The sequence below is a fragment of the Salmo trutta genome, chromosome 35 (genome assembly GCF_901001165.1).
Source record: "Salmo trutta chromosome 35, fSalTru1.1, whole genome shotgun sequence".
Taxonomy (NCBI): domain Eukaryota; kingdom Metazoa; phylum Chordata; class Actinopteri; order Salmoniformes; family Salmonidae; genus Salmo; species Salmo trutta.
The window spans coordinates 34,196,031-34,211,300 of NC_042991.1; the positions used below are offsets into that span (position 1 = coordinate 34,196,031).

The 15,270-nt window shown below is 42.7% G+C and overlaps 1 pseudogene; it reads left to right on the top strand.

The window, feature by feature from the left end:
* The window catches only part of LOC115175202 (ryanodine receptor 3-like), a 210,010-nt pseudogene that overhangs the window by 95,064 nt on the left and 99,676 nt on the right, over positions 1–15,270 (top strand).

Genomic DNA, 15,270 nt, shown 5'->3' on the forward strand with positions numbered 1-15,270 from the left:
AAATCCCATAATTACAATTCCTCAAACATACAAGTATTATACACCATTTTAAAGATAAACTTCTTGTTAATCCAACCACAGTGTCCGATTTAAAAAAGGCTTTACGGCGAAAGCACACCATGTGATTATGTTAGGACAGCGCCTAGCCACAAGAAACCATACAGACATTTTCCATTAACCTTTGATGATCTTCATCTGGTGGCACTCCCAGGACTCCATGTTACACAATAAATGTTAGTTTTGTTCAATAAAGTCCCTTTTTATGTCCAAAAACCTCAGTTTAAATTGCCGCGTTATGTTCAGTAATGCATTGTCTCAAATAACATCTGGTGAAATTGCAGAGAGCCAAATCAAATTACAGAAATACTTATCATAAACATTGATAAAAGATACAAGTGTTATAAATAGGATTAAAGATAAACGTCTTGTTAATCCAGCCGCTGTGTCAGATTTCAAAAAGGCTTTACGGTGAAAGCACACCATGTGATTATGTTAGGACAGCGCCTAGCCACAAAACACCATACAGACATTTTCCAGCCAAGGAGGACTCACAAAAGTCAGAAATAGCGATTAAATTAATCACTTACCTTTGATGATCTTCATCTGATGGCACTCCCAGGAATCCATATTACACAATAAATGTTAGTTTTGTTCGATAATGTCCCTCTTTATGTCCAAAAACCTCCGTTTTGTTGGGGCGTTTAGTTCAGTAATCCAAAGGCGCAAAGCGCGCTCTCAACATCCAGACGAAAAGTCAAAAAGGTATTATTAAAGTTCGTAGAAACATGTCAAACGATGTTTAAAATCAATCCTCGGGTTGTTTTTGTCATAAATAATCAATAATATTTCAACCGGACAAAAGCTTTGTCAATAGAATATGAGAAACTAAAAAGGCGCGCTCCCGATCACGAGCTGGACTCATGTCTGGAAATTTCCACTGTCCACTCATTGAAAGTGCTGTATCTCCCTCATTTTTCAGAGTAAAAGCCTGAAACAATGCCTAAAGACTGGCCACATGTAGAAGAAGCCACAGAGATTGTGAACTGGGTCCTAAGTCTTTGTATGGTGGATAGGCTTTCAATGTAAAAACAGGCATTTCAAAATAATAGCACTTGCTGGATGGATTTTCCTCAGGTTTTTGCCTGCCATATCAGTTCTGTTATACTCACAAACATTACCTTAACAGTTTTGGAAACTTTAGAGTGTTTTCTATCAATTATATGCATATCCTAGCTTCTGGGCCTGAGTAGCAGGCAGTTTAATTTGGGCACCCTTTTCATCCAAAATTCCGAATGCTGCTCCCAACCCTAGTGAAGTTAAAGTATGGGGATTCTATTGGGGGGATATAGGTAGCACACATGAGGACATTTTTCGCTGTTGAGATCATTTCGTTATTAATTTCTAGCCATATGTAAAATGTTCTGGTTTTGACTAATTTAATGGAGTGAGTTAGGTCTGCTCTATACCAAATTAGCATACCCCCTGAGTCCCTTCCCTGTTTCACACCTGGTCGTTTGGTGGATGGGACTACCAGCTCTCTGTAACCTAGAGGGCAACCAGTGGGTCCGTCTCCTCTATACCACCTGGTAGTGTGGTGGATGGGACTACCAGCTCTCTGTAACCTAGAGGGCAACCAGTGGGTCCGTCTCCTCTATACCACCCACCTGGTAGTTTGGTGGATGGGACTACCAGCTCTCTGTAACCTAGAGGACAACCAGTGGGTCCGTCTCCTCTGTACCACCCACCTGGTAGTGTGGTGGATGGGACTACCAGCTCTCTATAACCTAGAGGGCAACCAGTGGGTCCGTCTCTTTTATACCATGTTTCTTGTAGGATGACAATGTCTGTATTTCTAATTTCTTTGATGAAGTCTGGGTTCCTGCTCTTTAGGCCACAGGCAGATGACCTCCAGGATGAGATAGTAAAAGCTTTGTGTTCCATTGTGTCCAGTGTTGTTTTTGTGTGGTTTAGGCCCTGACCATTACAGTAGGTGTGAGAGGGACATGTTGAGCATCAGGGCTGTGGTTAAGGGTGACTCTCTCTCCATCTCTCTCTCTCTCTCTCCTTCCCTCCCATCCTCTCTAACTGCATCAGTTACAGTGGTTATTAGCAAGCTGAGAACACAAGCTGAGAACACAAGCTGAGAACACAAGCTGTAGCTCTTTGTACAGGAATGGTTATCAGAATCATTTCCTCCCAAGCCCTGGAATACGTTAATGAGAGAGGGGGAGGGGGGTTGCCAAACAGAGAAACAGAAAGGGTATAGCCACACAAAGAAAGAGAGAGAGCCTTCCAAGAGCACGACAGCCCAAATTAATGATGCTGTGACTGAGGAGCCTCATTACTCAGGGGGCTTGGACCTTCTCATTCATTAAGGACAATATTTAGGAAGCATAGCTGTTCGCCTGGTTAATTTTAATTTAACAAGCCCTCATTAGCTCGACAGTGACATTGGTTTGTTTCCAAATGGCACCCTATCCCCTATTTAGTGCACCACTTTTCATTAGGGCTCTGGTCAAAGGTAGTGCACTATGTAGGGAATAGGGTGCCATAGGTCTCTGGTCAAAAGTTGTGCACTACATAGGGAATAGGGTGCCATAGGGCTCTGGTCAAATGTAGTGCACAATGTAGGGAATAGGGTGCCATTTGGGACGAAACCCATGTTGGGGACAAGGGACAGATACTTGGCAGGATGATGAGAATATAATAAATGTGATGATACATTTATCATCTCCGAGTAGAGCAGACTAGAGTACATCACCTTTCTGTTGGAATGATCTCCTCTGCAACCTCCTACCATCCTTTATTGTCAGCTGAAGCCAGATACACACACACACACACACACACACACACACACACACTCACTCACCTTGGTTAGACATTCATACAGTAAAGCTGATAACTTCACTCTGCTCAGTTCCTCAATGGTTATTTGTATATGTATTTATTATGCAGCAGCTACTCTCCCTGGGGTTTATTATGGATTCTCATTAGTTCCTGCCAAGGCAGCAGCTACTCTTTCTGGGGTTTATTATGGATCCCCATTAGTTCCTGTCAAGGCAGCAGCTACTCTTTCTGGGGTTTATTATGGTTCCCCATTAGTTCCTGCCAAGGCAGCAGCTACTCTTCCTGGGGTTTATTATGGATCCCCATTAGTTCCTGTCAAGGCAGCAGCTACTCTTTCTGGGGTTTATTATGGTTCCCCATTAGTTCCTGTCAAGGCAGCAGCTACTCTTCCTGGGGTTTATTATGGTTCCCCATTAGTTCCTGTCAAGGCAGCAGCTACTCTTTCTGGGGTTTATTATGGTTCCCCATTAGTTCCTGCCAAGGCAGCAGCTACTCTTCCTGGGGTTTATTATGGATCCCCATTAGTTCCTGCCAAGGCAGCAGCTACTCTTCCTGGGGTTTATTATGGATCCCCATTAGTTCCTGCCAAGGCAGCAGCTACTCTTTCTGGGGTTTATTATGGATCCCCATTAGTTCCTGCCAAGGCAGCAGCTACTCTTCCTGGGGTTTATTATGGATCCCCATTAGTTCCTGCCAAGGCAGCAGCTACTCTTCCTGGGGTTTATAATGGATCCTCATTAGTTCCTGCCAAGGCAGCAGCTACTCTTCCTGGGGTTTATTATGGATCCCCATTAGTTCCTACCAAGGCAGCAGCTACTCTTCCTGGGGTTTATTATGGATCCCCATTAGTTCCTGCCAAGGCAGCAGCTACTCTTCCTGGGGTTTATTATGGATCCCCATTAGTTCCTGCCAAGGCAGCAGCTACTCTTCCTGGGGTTTATTATGGATCCCCATTAGTTCCTGCCAAGGCAGCAGCTACTCTTCCTGGGGTTTATTATGGATCCCCATTAGTTCCTACCAAGGCAGCAGCTACTCTTCCTGGGGTTTATTATGGATCCCCATTAGTTCCTGCCAAGGCAGCAGCTACTCTTCCTGGGGTTTATTATGGATCCCCATTAGTTCCTACCAAGGCAGCAGCTACTCTTCCTGGGGTTTATAATGGATCCTCATTAGTTCCTGCCAAGGCAGCAGCTACTCTTCCTGGGGTTTATTATGGATTCTCATTAGTTCCTGCCAAGGCAGCAGCTACTCTTTCTGGGGTTTATTATGGATTCTCATTAGTTCCTGCCAAGGCAGCAGCTACTCTTCCTGGGGTTTATTATGGATTCTCATTAGTTCCTGCCAAGGCAGCAGCTACTCTTCCTGGGGTTTATTATGGATCCCCATTAGTTCCTGCCAAGGCAGCAGCTACTCTTCCTGGGGTTTATTATGGATCCCCATTAGTTCCTGTCAAAGCAGCAGCTACCCTTCCTGGGGTTTATTATGGATCCCCATTAGTTCCTGTCAAGGCAGCAGCTACTCTTCCTGGGGTTTATTATGGATCCCCATTAGTTCCTGCCAAGGCAGCAGCTACTCTTCCTGGGGTTTATTATGGATCCCCATTAGTTCCTGTCAAAGCAGCAGCTACCCTTCCTGGGGTTTATTATGGATCCCCATTAGTTCCTGCCAAGGCAGCTACTACTCTTCCTGTGGTCCAAACACATTAAGGCACTTACATTACACAAAACCCCCAGAATAAAACAGTATCATATAAAAATCAAATCAAATAGTATTTGTCACGTCACCTTACAGTGCATTTCTTACTTACAAGCCCTTAACCAACAATGCAGTTCAATAAATATAGTTAAGAAAATATTTCCTAAATAAACTAAAGTAAAACAAATTTAATCAATCAGAAAGTAACACAAGAAATGTACATAACATAACATACAGGGGGTACCGGTACCGAGTCAATGTGCGGCAGTACAGGTTAGTCGAGGTAATTTGTAAAGTGACTATGCATAGATAATAAACAGCGAATAGCAGCAGTGTAAAAACAAGGGGGGGGGGGGGGGGTCAATGTAAATAGTTTGGGTGGCCATTTGATTAGTTGTTCAGCAGTCTTATGGCTTGGGGGTAGAAGCTGTTAAGGAGCCTTTTGGTCCTAGACTTGGCGCTCCGGTACTGCTTTCCGTTCGGTAGCAAAGAGAACTTCGGTGACTGGAGTCTTTGACAATTTTTTGGGACTACTTCTAACACTGCCTAGTATATGTCCTGGATGGCAGGAAGCTTGGCCCCAGTGATGTACTGGTCGTAGGCACTACCCTCTGTAGCGGCTTACGGTCAGATGCCAAGCAGTTGCTATAGCAGGCGGTAATGCAACTGGTCAGGATGCTCTCGATGGTGCAGCTGTAGAACTTTTTGAGGATCTGAGTACCCATGCCAAATCTTTTCAGTCTCCTGGGGGGGGGGGGGGGAGGTGTTGTCGTGCCCTCTTCACAACTGTCTTGGTGTGTTTGGACCATGATAGTTTGTTCGTGATGTGGACACCAAGGAACTTGAAACTCTCGACCCGCTCCACTTCAGTCCCGACGATGTTAATGGGGGCCCACCTTTCCCTATAGAACATTATTACACCACTACATATCTACAACACAAAATGTATAATGCCACCATACAACAATATTACAATGTATGTGTGTGTAGAGTGTTTGTGTGTTTGTACCTGTGTGTGTCTCTTCAGAGTCCCAGCTGTTCCATAAGGTGTATTTTCATCTGCTTTTTAAATATTACTGCTTGCATCAATTGCCTGATGTGTAATAGAGTTCCATGTAGTCATGGCTCTATGTAGTACTGTGTGCTTCCCATAGTCTGTTCTGGACTTGGGGACTGTGAAGAGACCTCTGGTGGCATGTCTTGTGGGGTATGCATGGGTGTCCGAGCTGTGTGCTAGTAGTTTAAACCGACACAAAAACAAGTAGTGATGAAGTCGATCTCTCTTCCACTTTGAGCCATGAGAGATGGACATGCATATTATTAATGTTAGTTCTCCATGTACATTTAAGGGCCTGACGTGCTGCCCTGTTCTGAGCCAACTGCAATTTTCCTAAGTCCCTCTTTGTGGCACCTGACCACACGACTGAACAGTAGTCCAGGTGTGACAAAACTAGGGCCTGTAGGACCTGCCTTGTTGATAGTGTTGTTAAGAAGGTAGAAACTAGGGCCTGTAGGACCTGCCTTGTTGATAGTGTTGTTAAGAAGGTAGAAACTAGGGCCTGTAGGACCTGCCTTGTTGATAGTGTTGTTAAGAAGGTAGAAACTAGGGCCTGTAGGACCTGCCTTGTTGATAGTGTTGTTAAGAAGGTAGAAACTAGGGCCTGTAGGACCTGCCATGTTGATGGTGCTGTTAAGAAGGCAGAGTAGCGCTTTATTATGGACAGACCTCTCTTCATCTCAGCTACTGTTGTATCAACATGTTTTCACCATGACAGTTTACAATCCAGGTTTACTCCAAGGTGTTTAGTCACCTCAACTTGCTCAATTACCACTTTATTCATTACAAGATTTAGTTGACATTCAGGATTTAGTAAATGATTTGTCCCAAATACAATGCTTTTCGTTTTTGAAATATTTACGACTAACTTAATCTTTGCCACCCACTCTGAAACTAACTGCAGCTCTTTGTTAAGTGTTGCAGGGATTTCACTCGCTGTAGTAGCTGACATGTATATTGTTGAATCATCCACATACATAGACACACCTGCTTTACTCATAGCTAGTGGCATGTCATTGGTAAAGATTTTAAAAAGTAAGGGGCCTAGACAGCTGCCCTGGGGAATGCCTGATTCTACCTGGATTATGTTGGAGAGGCTTCCATTAAAGAACACCCTCTGTGTTCTGTTAGACAGGTAACTCTTTATCTACAATATAGCAGGGGGTGTAAAGCCATCAGACATAAGTGGTTAGACAATCATACTGTAAAGTTCCAGACCTGTGGTCAAATAATATTCTTAATGGGCCAAAAGAATAGTCCCAAAACTTGAAACCCCACCCACCCATCTGCCACTCCAGACCATAGAATTAGGAATTAGAATACTAGAATGGACATGAACCTTCTTATGATGGTATAAAGGTCAGACATTTTGGTCAGATAGTTGGTCAGCCATGTGCTGTGACCAACCAGTGCTGTGATAAGATATTGTGTAAAATAATGAATTTGAAGAATTTATCTACACTGTATGCACGTTAGCTAGCTAGCCAACCAATTTTAGAGGAATGATTCCATTAATTTGTTAAATTAACTGCCAATATGCCAACATTTCATTCAAACAGTGCATTCAATCCACAGCCATACACTGGCTGAAATCAGTGGATGATAGGACAGACAAGTTGTAAATGCAACAAGTACTGATATTGTATCATATAATAGCACTAAGGCTAAAAGTATTTGAATAATTTAAAATAGTACATTGACACAGGTCTGAGTGGCTCCTCCGCTACATTTAACAGATTCTCTCGTTTAATTACAATTGGACTGGCCCGAGGTAATTACAATTACACTGGCCCAAGGTAATTACAATTACACTGGCCCGAGGTAATAAAAATTAGACTGGCCTGAGGTAATTACAATTACACTGGCCCAAGGTAATTACAATTACACTGGCCTGAGGTAATTACAATTAGACTGGCCCGAGGTAATTACAATTAGACTGGCCCGAGGTAATTACAATTAGACTGGCCCAAGATAATTACAATTACACTGGCCCAAGGTAATTACAATTACACTGGCCTGAGGTAATTACAATTAGACTGGCCCGAGGTAATTACAATTACACTGGCCCAAGGTAATTACAGTACACTGGCCCAAGATAATTACAGTTACACTGGCCCAAGGTAATTACAGTTACACTGGCCCAAGGTAATTACAATTACACTGGCCCGAGGTAATTACAATTAGACTGGCCCGAGGTAATTACAATTAGACTGGCCCGAGGTAATTACAGTTACACTGGCCCGAGGTAATTACAGTTACACTGGGCCGAGGTAATTACAATTAGACTGGCCCGAGGTAATTACAGTTACACTGGCCCAAGGTAATTACAATTAGACTGGCCCGAGGTAATTACAGTTACACTGGCCCGAGGTAATTACAGTTACACTGGCCTGAGGTAATTACAATTACACTGGCCCAAGGTAATTACAGTTACACTGGCCCGAGGTAATTACAGTTACACTGGCCCGAGGTAATTACAATTAGACTGGCCCAAGGTAATTACAATTAGACTGGCCCAAAGTAATTACAATTAGACTGGCCCGAAGTAATTACAGTTACACTGGCCCGAGGTAATTACAAATAGACTGGCCCGAGGTAATTACAATTAGACTGGCCCGAGGTAATTACAGTTACACTGGCCCAAGGTAATTACAAATACACTGGCCCGAGGTAATTACAAATAGACTGGCCCGAGGTAATTACAATTAGACTGGCCCGAGGTAATTACAGTTACACTGGCCCGAGGTAATTACAATTAGACTGGCCCGAGGTAATTACAATTACACTGGCCCGAGGTAATTACAATTAGACTGGCCCGAGGTAATTACAATTAGACTGGCCCGAGGTAATTACAGTTACACTGGCCCGAGGTAATTACAGTTACACTGGCCCGAGGTAATTACAATTACACTGGCCCAAAGTAATTACAATTACACTGGCCCGAGGTAATTACAGTTACACTGGCCCGAGGTAATTACAATTAGACTGGCCCAAGGTAATTACAATTAGACTGGCCCGAAGTAATTACAGTTACACTGGCCCGAGGTAATTACAAATAGACTGGCCCGAGGTAATTACAATTAGACTGGCCCAAGGTAATTACAATTACACTGGCCCAAGGTAATTACAATTACACTGGCCCGAGGTAATTACAGTTACACTGGCCCGAGGTAATTACAGTTACACTGGCCCGAGGTAATTACAATTAGACTGGCCCAAGGTAATTACAATTACACTGGCCCAAGGTAATTACAATTACACTGGCCCGAGGTAATTACAGTTACACTGGCCCGAGGTAATTACAGTTACACTGGCCCAAGGTAATTACAATTACACTGGCCCGAGGTAATTACAGTTACACTGGCCCAAGGTAATTACAATTACACTGGCCCGAGGTAATTACAAATAGACTGGCCCGAGGTAATTACAATTAGACTGGCCCGAAGTAATTACAGTTACACTGGCCCGAGGTAATTACAGTTACACTGGGCCGAGGTAATTACAATTAGACTGGCCCGAGGTAATTACAGTTACACTGGCCCGAGGTAATTACAGTTACACTGGGCCGAGGTAATTACAATTAGACTGGCCCGAGGTAATTACAATTAGGCTGGCCCGAGGTAATTACAGGTACACTGGCCCGAGGTAATTACAATTAGACTGGCCCGAGGTAATTACAATTAGACTGGCCCGAGGTAATTACAATTAGACTGGCCCGAGGTAATTACAATTAGACTGGCCCGAGGTAATTACAATTAGACTGGTCCGAGGTAATTACAATTAGGCTGGCCCGAGGTAATTACAGGTACACTGGCCCGAGGTAATTACAATTAGACTGGCCCGAGGTAATTACAATTAGACTGGCCTGAGGTAACCTAGCGAAATACACAGTGCAAATGTGTTGAAGTTTTATTTGAAAAATGCTGATTCAGTTAACAGGTTTGTTTGGAACTTCATTCTCCCGTGTCGAACTATTGTATTCTACATTGTCAGTAACACATTTGATGGTGTATCGTGATTGGATCATTTAAGTTTCCATTTGTTACACATTACTCTCAGCACCCAGAGCTAATGTTTTATCTGTCACAACAGACTACTGTTTGATAGACTAGCTACGCAGTGAATAATTAAAGTTTTTGTCAACCGGTCTGTCAACAGTTGCAAATCGGTTTGTGCATCCAGACGTGGACCATGCTAAATTGCCTCTCCTCTCTCCCTCAGGTTCGAGACGACAACAAGAGGCAGCACCCTTGCCTGGTGGATTTCACCAAGCTGCCTGAAACAGAGAGTAACTATAACCTGCAGATGTCTAGTGAAACTCTCAAGTGAGTAGCTAGGCTCATATCGTAAACACATATACATACTGTATCTCATGACTCATTCCATCCAATTACACTGAAAAGAGTAGCCACCAACGACAACCAAACTGACATCTCAGTATCTCCAATAAAATGATCTACATCTTCCACACGCGGTGATTGATAGCCATGTTTGATTTAAGAGGATGTTTCATACTTGGCTAAGTAATTGACAGATAGGCTATTTAATTGAGGCTCTTTGTACCAGGAAGTGTCTTTAGAAGGAGTGCCTATGTGTTGACTCTGTGCATGGGGAAGATGGTGGCTCACTGTTTAGGTGGAATACTGGGGCTCTGAGCTGAGAGCTTCTCAAGGGCTCTTTAAATCAATACTCCCCGGGATTTACTCACTCAGGAGATCTAACTCATTTAATGCAACTAGCTACTTTAATATTGGCCTCATACAGCCCACATGCAGTTCATGTGAATCAGTATTTGGGGAATTCTTTACTAACTGAAAGGTGCAGCTGCAGCACTCACACATAAGCAATAGTAACATAGGCGGCATGTGAGTTTCAAGTTTTTTGGGGGAAAGCAAATTTTCACCATACAAATGATTCATTTAGCAGACGCTCTTATCCAGAGCGACTTACAGCAGTGAATGCATACATTTTATTATAGATTTTTTTGTACTGGCCCCCCCGTGGGAATCGAACCCACAACCCTGGCATTGCACACACCACGCTGGCGTTGCAAACACCATGCTCTACCAACTGAGCCACAGGGAAGATACACCTTTATAATGAAACATTACGTGTGTCATTGCATTTTTCAGACTTACATAAAAATGCTTATTATTCATAATGTGATGAGTAGATTGGATCATCGTAATTTAGGTTAATAATAAAAAGGTAATCACTATTCACCAAAAACAAAAGACATCGCTGAGCGTGTAGTGGCGTAGAGTAGACCTGTCGGCTATAGACTGTATCAGATACGTTTCTGTCTGTCTTTGGACAGGTAAAAAATATGTCAATTCTATTACACTTTATAAGACTGGAGACATTAGCAGAATCTTATTTAATAGCCTACAGACAACAATTACATGGTAGCCTACTCTGCTGTTACTGACAAACCAATGATTTGTATATACAGCGCCTTCGGGAATTATTCAGACCCCTTGACTTTTTACACATTTTGGTAGGTTACATTCTTATTCTAAAATAGATTCAATACATTTTCCTCACCAATCTACACACAATATCCCATAGTGACAAAGTGAAAACAGCTAATGATCACTCTTTCTGTTATACAGTAGTGGCCTATTTTGAATGATTGTATAGTAGTAGGCAAATTAGACTATATCATTTTGGCAATTTAATTCAGTTTACTTTAGGAGAAGCATATGAATAGTAAAGTTACTCATGTTGTTTTTTGTTTTGTGAATAGTTGTTTTTATTGCATCACATCAAAGACATTACAATCAATAAAACAAATACTTTTTCAAGTTACTGGTGCTGATCTCATGAAACGGTTACATAGCATATAAGTGGAATAGAATAGTGGCAGGTGAGTGCAGGTACTCTGCTGTGTCTTGGGTAATACACTTGGCCAGCGTGTCTGTCTGCTAGGGTCCCAAAAAATGGCTACATTTAAAAAAACATCATGGAAAAATATAATAGAAGTTTCAAGTTTTATTAGTCGTATGTACAGGATACACATGTTATACACTGGCCAATGAAATGCTTACTTGCAGGTAACAAAGCATGATAGTGAGGTTTTAACTCGTGTATTGCTGTCTCTTTCTATCTGTGTGTCAGGACCCTGTTGGCACTGGGATGTCATGTGACACAGACTAACGTTAACGCTGAGGAAGATCTGAAGAAAGTCAAACTGCCCAAAGAGTAAGTCATGTTGTTTCTACTAGTGGATCTATCTATTGTAGCCGTGCGAGGTTGATTCTAAAACCCTGCAGGGGAGAAATGTACTCAGAGACTGTGACTTATTATTATTGCGATGACCAGTCATTAAAGCAATGTGAGAGAAATAATGAAGAATTCATTAGGAAATCGGAGGGAGTCTGTCTTGTGGTTTGAGACACTTCAACTAGATCTCTACAGTTCTACATCTCTACAGTTCTACATCTCTACAGTTCTACAGCTCTACAGTTCTACATCTCTACAGTTCTACATCTCTACAGTTCTACAGCTCTACATCTCTACAGTTCTACAGTTCTACATCTCTACAGCTCTACAGCTCTACATCTCTACAGCTCTACAGTTCTACAGCTCTACAGCTCTACATCTCTACAGTTCTACATCTCTACAGTTCTACAGCTCTACATCTCTACAGCTCTACAGCTCTACAGTTCTACAGCTCTACATCTCTACAGTTCTACATCTCTACAGTTCTACAGTTCTACAGCTCTACAGCTCTACAGTTCTACATCTCTACAGTTCTACAGTTCTACAGCTCTACAGCTCTACAGTTCTACAGCTCTACAGTTCTACAGCTCTACATCTCTACAGTTCTACAGTTCTACAGCTCTACAGCTCTACAGCTCTACAGCTCTACATCTCTGCAGTTCTACATCTCTACAGTTCTACATCTCTACAGTTCTACAGCTCTACAGCTCTACAGTTCTACATCTCTACAGTTCTACAGCTCTACAGCTCTACAGTTCTACAGCTCTACAGTTCTACAGCTCTACATCTCTACAGTTCTACAGTTCTACAGCTCTACAGCTCTACAGCTCTACAGCTCTACATCTCTGCAGTTCTACATCTCTACAGTTCTACATCTCTACAGTTCTACATCTCTACAGTTCTACAGCTCTACAGTTCTACAGTTCTACATCTCTACATCTCTACAGTTCTACAGCTCTACAGTTCTACAGCTCTACAGTTCTACATCTCTACAGTTCTACAGCTCTACATCTCTACAGTTCTACATCTCTACAGTTCTACAGCTCTACAGTTCTACATCTCTACAGCTCTACAGTTCTACAGCTCTACAGCTCTAAAGTTCTTCATCCCTACATCTCTACAGTTCTACATCTCTACAGTTCTACATCTCTACAGTTCTACAGCTCTACAGTTCTACATCTCCACAGCTCTACAGTTCTACATCTCTACAGTTCTACAGCTCTACAGCTCTACAGTTCTACATCTCTACAGTTCTATATCTCCACAGCTCTACAGTTCTACATCTCTACAGTTCTACATCTCCACACCTCTACAGTTCTACATCTCTACAGTTCTACAGCTCTACAGCTCTCTAGTTCTACTGTTCTATGACTCTACATCTCTACAGCTCTACAGCTCTCTAGTTCTACAGTTCTACGGCTTTACAACTTGATATTGTCATCTGTGTGATGTCTAACAGGTATATGTTTTGATATTTTCAGCTATGTTATGTCTAACGGGTATAAGCCAACGCCACTGCAGCTTTCTGAGGTGAAACTGACGGCTGGTCAGGAAGTTCTGGTAGATAAACTGGCAGAGAATGCTCACAACGTGTGGGCCAAGGACAGGGTCAAACAAGGATGGACGTACGGCATCCAGCAGGTAACGTGCTCCCTCTCTCCCTTTATCTGTCAAATCTTAAGTACACAATCAATACAATTAAGCAATAAGGCCCGAGGGGGTGTGGTATATGGCCAAAATACCAGGGCTGTTCTTAGGCACGACGTAACGCGGAGTGCCTGGATATACAGCCCTTAGCCGTGGTATATTGGCCATATACCACAAGTCCCTGAGGTGTCTTATTGCTATTATAAACTGATTACCAACGTAATTAGAGCAGTAAAAATAAATGTTTTGACATACCCGTGGTATAATGTCTGATACACCACCCAGTTTATAAATAACATTATAAACCAATGTCTTTGTCCAATTCTTTAACCTACCAGACGTTGTGGAGTGTGATAGGCATCAGATTAACGGATGAGCTTTGACTGCATAAATCTTATGCATTTATATGTCATCGAACACACCATTCTTGATAGTACACAACATTATTTAACAAGACAAAACCGGTCTAGTGAAGCAGAGGGGGTCTGATCCATGTTGTTATTTATCTCTGTAGGATGTGAAGAGCAGGCGTAACCCTCGCCTGGTGCCTTACGCTCTGCTAGACGAGAGAACCAAGAAGTCTAACAGAGACAGTCTGAGGGAGGCCATCAGGACCCTGGTGGGATACGGCTATGACATCGACCCCCCAGACCAAGAGGGTGAGGACATTAGCAATTTAATGGTCAAATAACTGTAGTACTGAACTGTACAGTGCTGTAGTAGCGATCTAATTGTCATTTTACACTTTACATTTAACATTTTACACTGATGTTACATTGTCGGAGCTATCATTAAAGACACTTTTCCAGTATCCTTCAACTAATTTATTAGCAAGCAAACAGGTACATGTCTCCCTTACCTCCCTTACCTCACCCATAATATCAGATAATATCTTGCCACTGCCCACCTGAATAGTTAGTGTGGAGGCTAGATGGACTGCAATAGATATGGTCCTTCGAGACGGATTCAGTCAATCTTTCAGAGTACTAAGATATCTCTCTAGCTAGGCACAAAGATACCCTACAGTTGTCATCGTTTTGGCATGGGTTGAATAACTCCTCTGTGTCCCCAGCCTGTCATATCGTGGAGAGGCAGAGCATTGAGACGATCCGGTTCTTTCGCGTAGAGCAGACGTATGCAGTGAAGACAGGGAAGTGGTACTTTGAGTTTGAGGCCCTGACCGGAGGGGACATGAGGGTTGGCTGGGCTAGACCAGGCTGTAGGTCAGACTTTGACCTGGGCATGGACGACCAGGCCTACGTCTTCGATGGATACAAGGTAAACAAACAACGCTTTTTAATCTTTAAATACAGTTTTTTTTTTCTCTTATCTGTTTTTATCTTATCTTGACTCTATTTTGATACGGTTTGAAGTGTATTATCATGTGCGTATAGGTCTAGCCTAACTACCCATCTACCTAACTCATTCTGCATTCAGCAATGGTATATTGTTGCCAAACAAGCCAACAACAAGTTGGCTAAATCAGAAAGAAATGGCATGCCATGCACCTAGGCAAATGATTGTACACTTGATCAACTTTCCGTTTCCAGGGTGGTTATTACATTAGGGTTAGCAATACGTGTTGTTTGTTCCCCCAGGGTCGTCGTATGCACATGGGCGCACGTTTCTTCGGGCAGTCATGGAACAAAGGAGACGTGGTGGGCTGCATGATCAACATGGAGGACAAGTCTATGGTCTTCACCCTCAACGGAGAACTAATCATCACTAACAAGGGATCCGAGCTCTGCTTCGTCGACTTCGAGACAGAGGATGGTGAGTTTATCTTTATCCTTTCTCAGTCT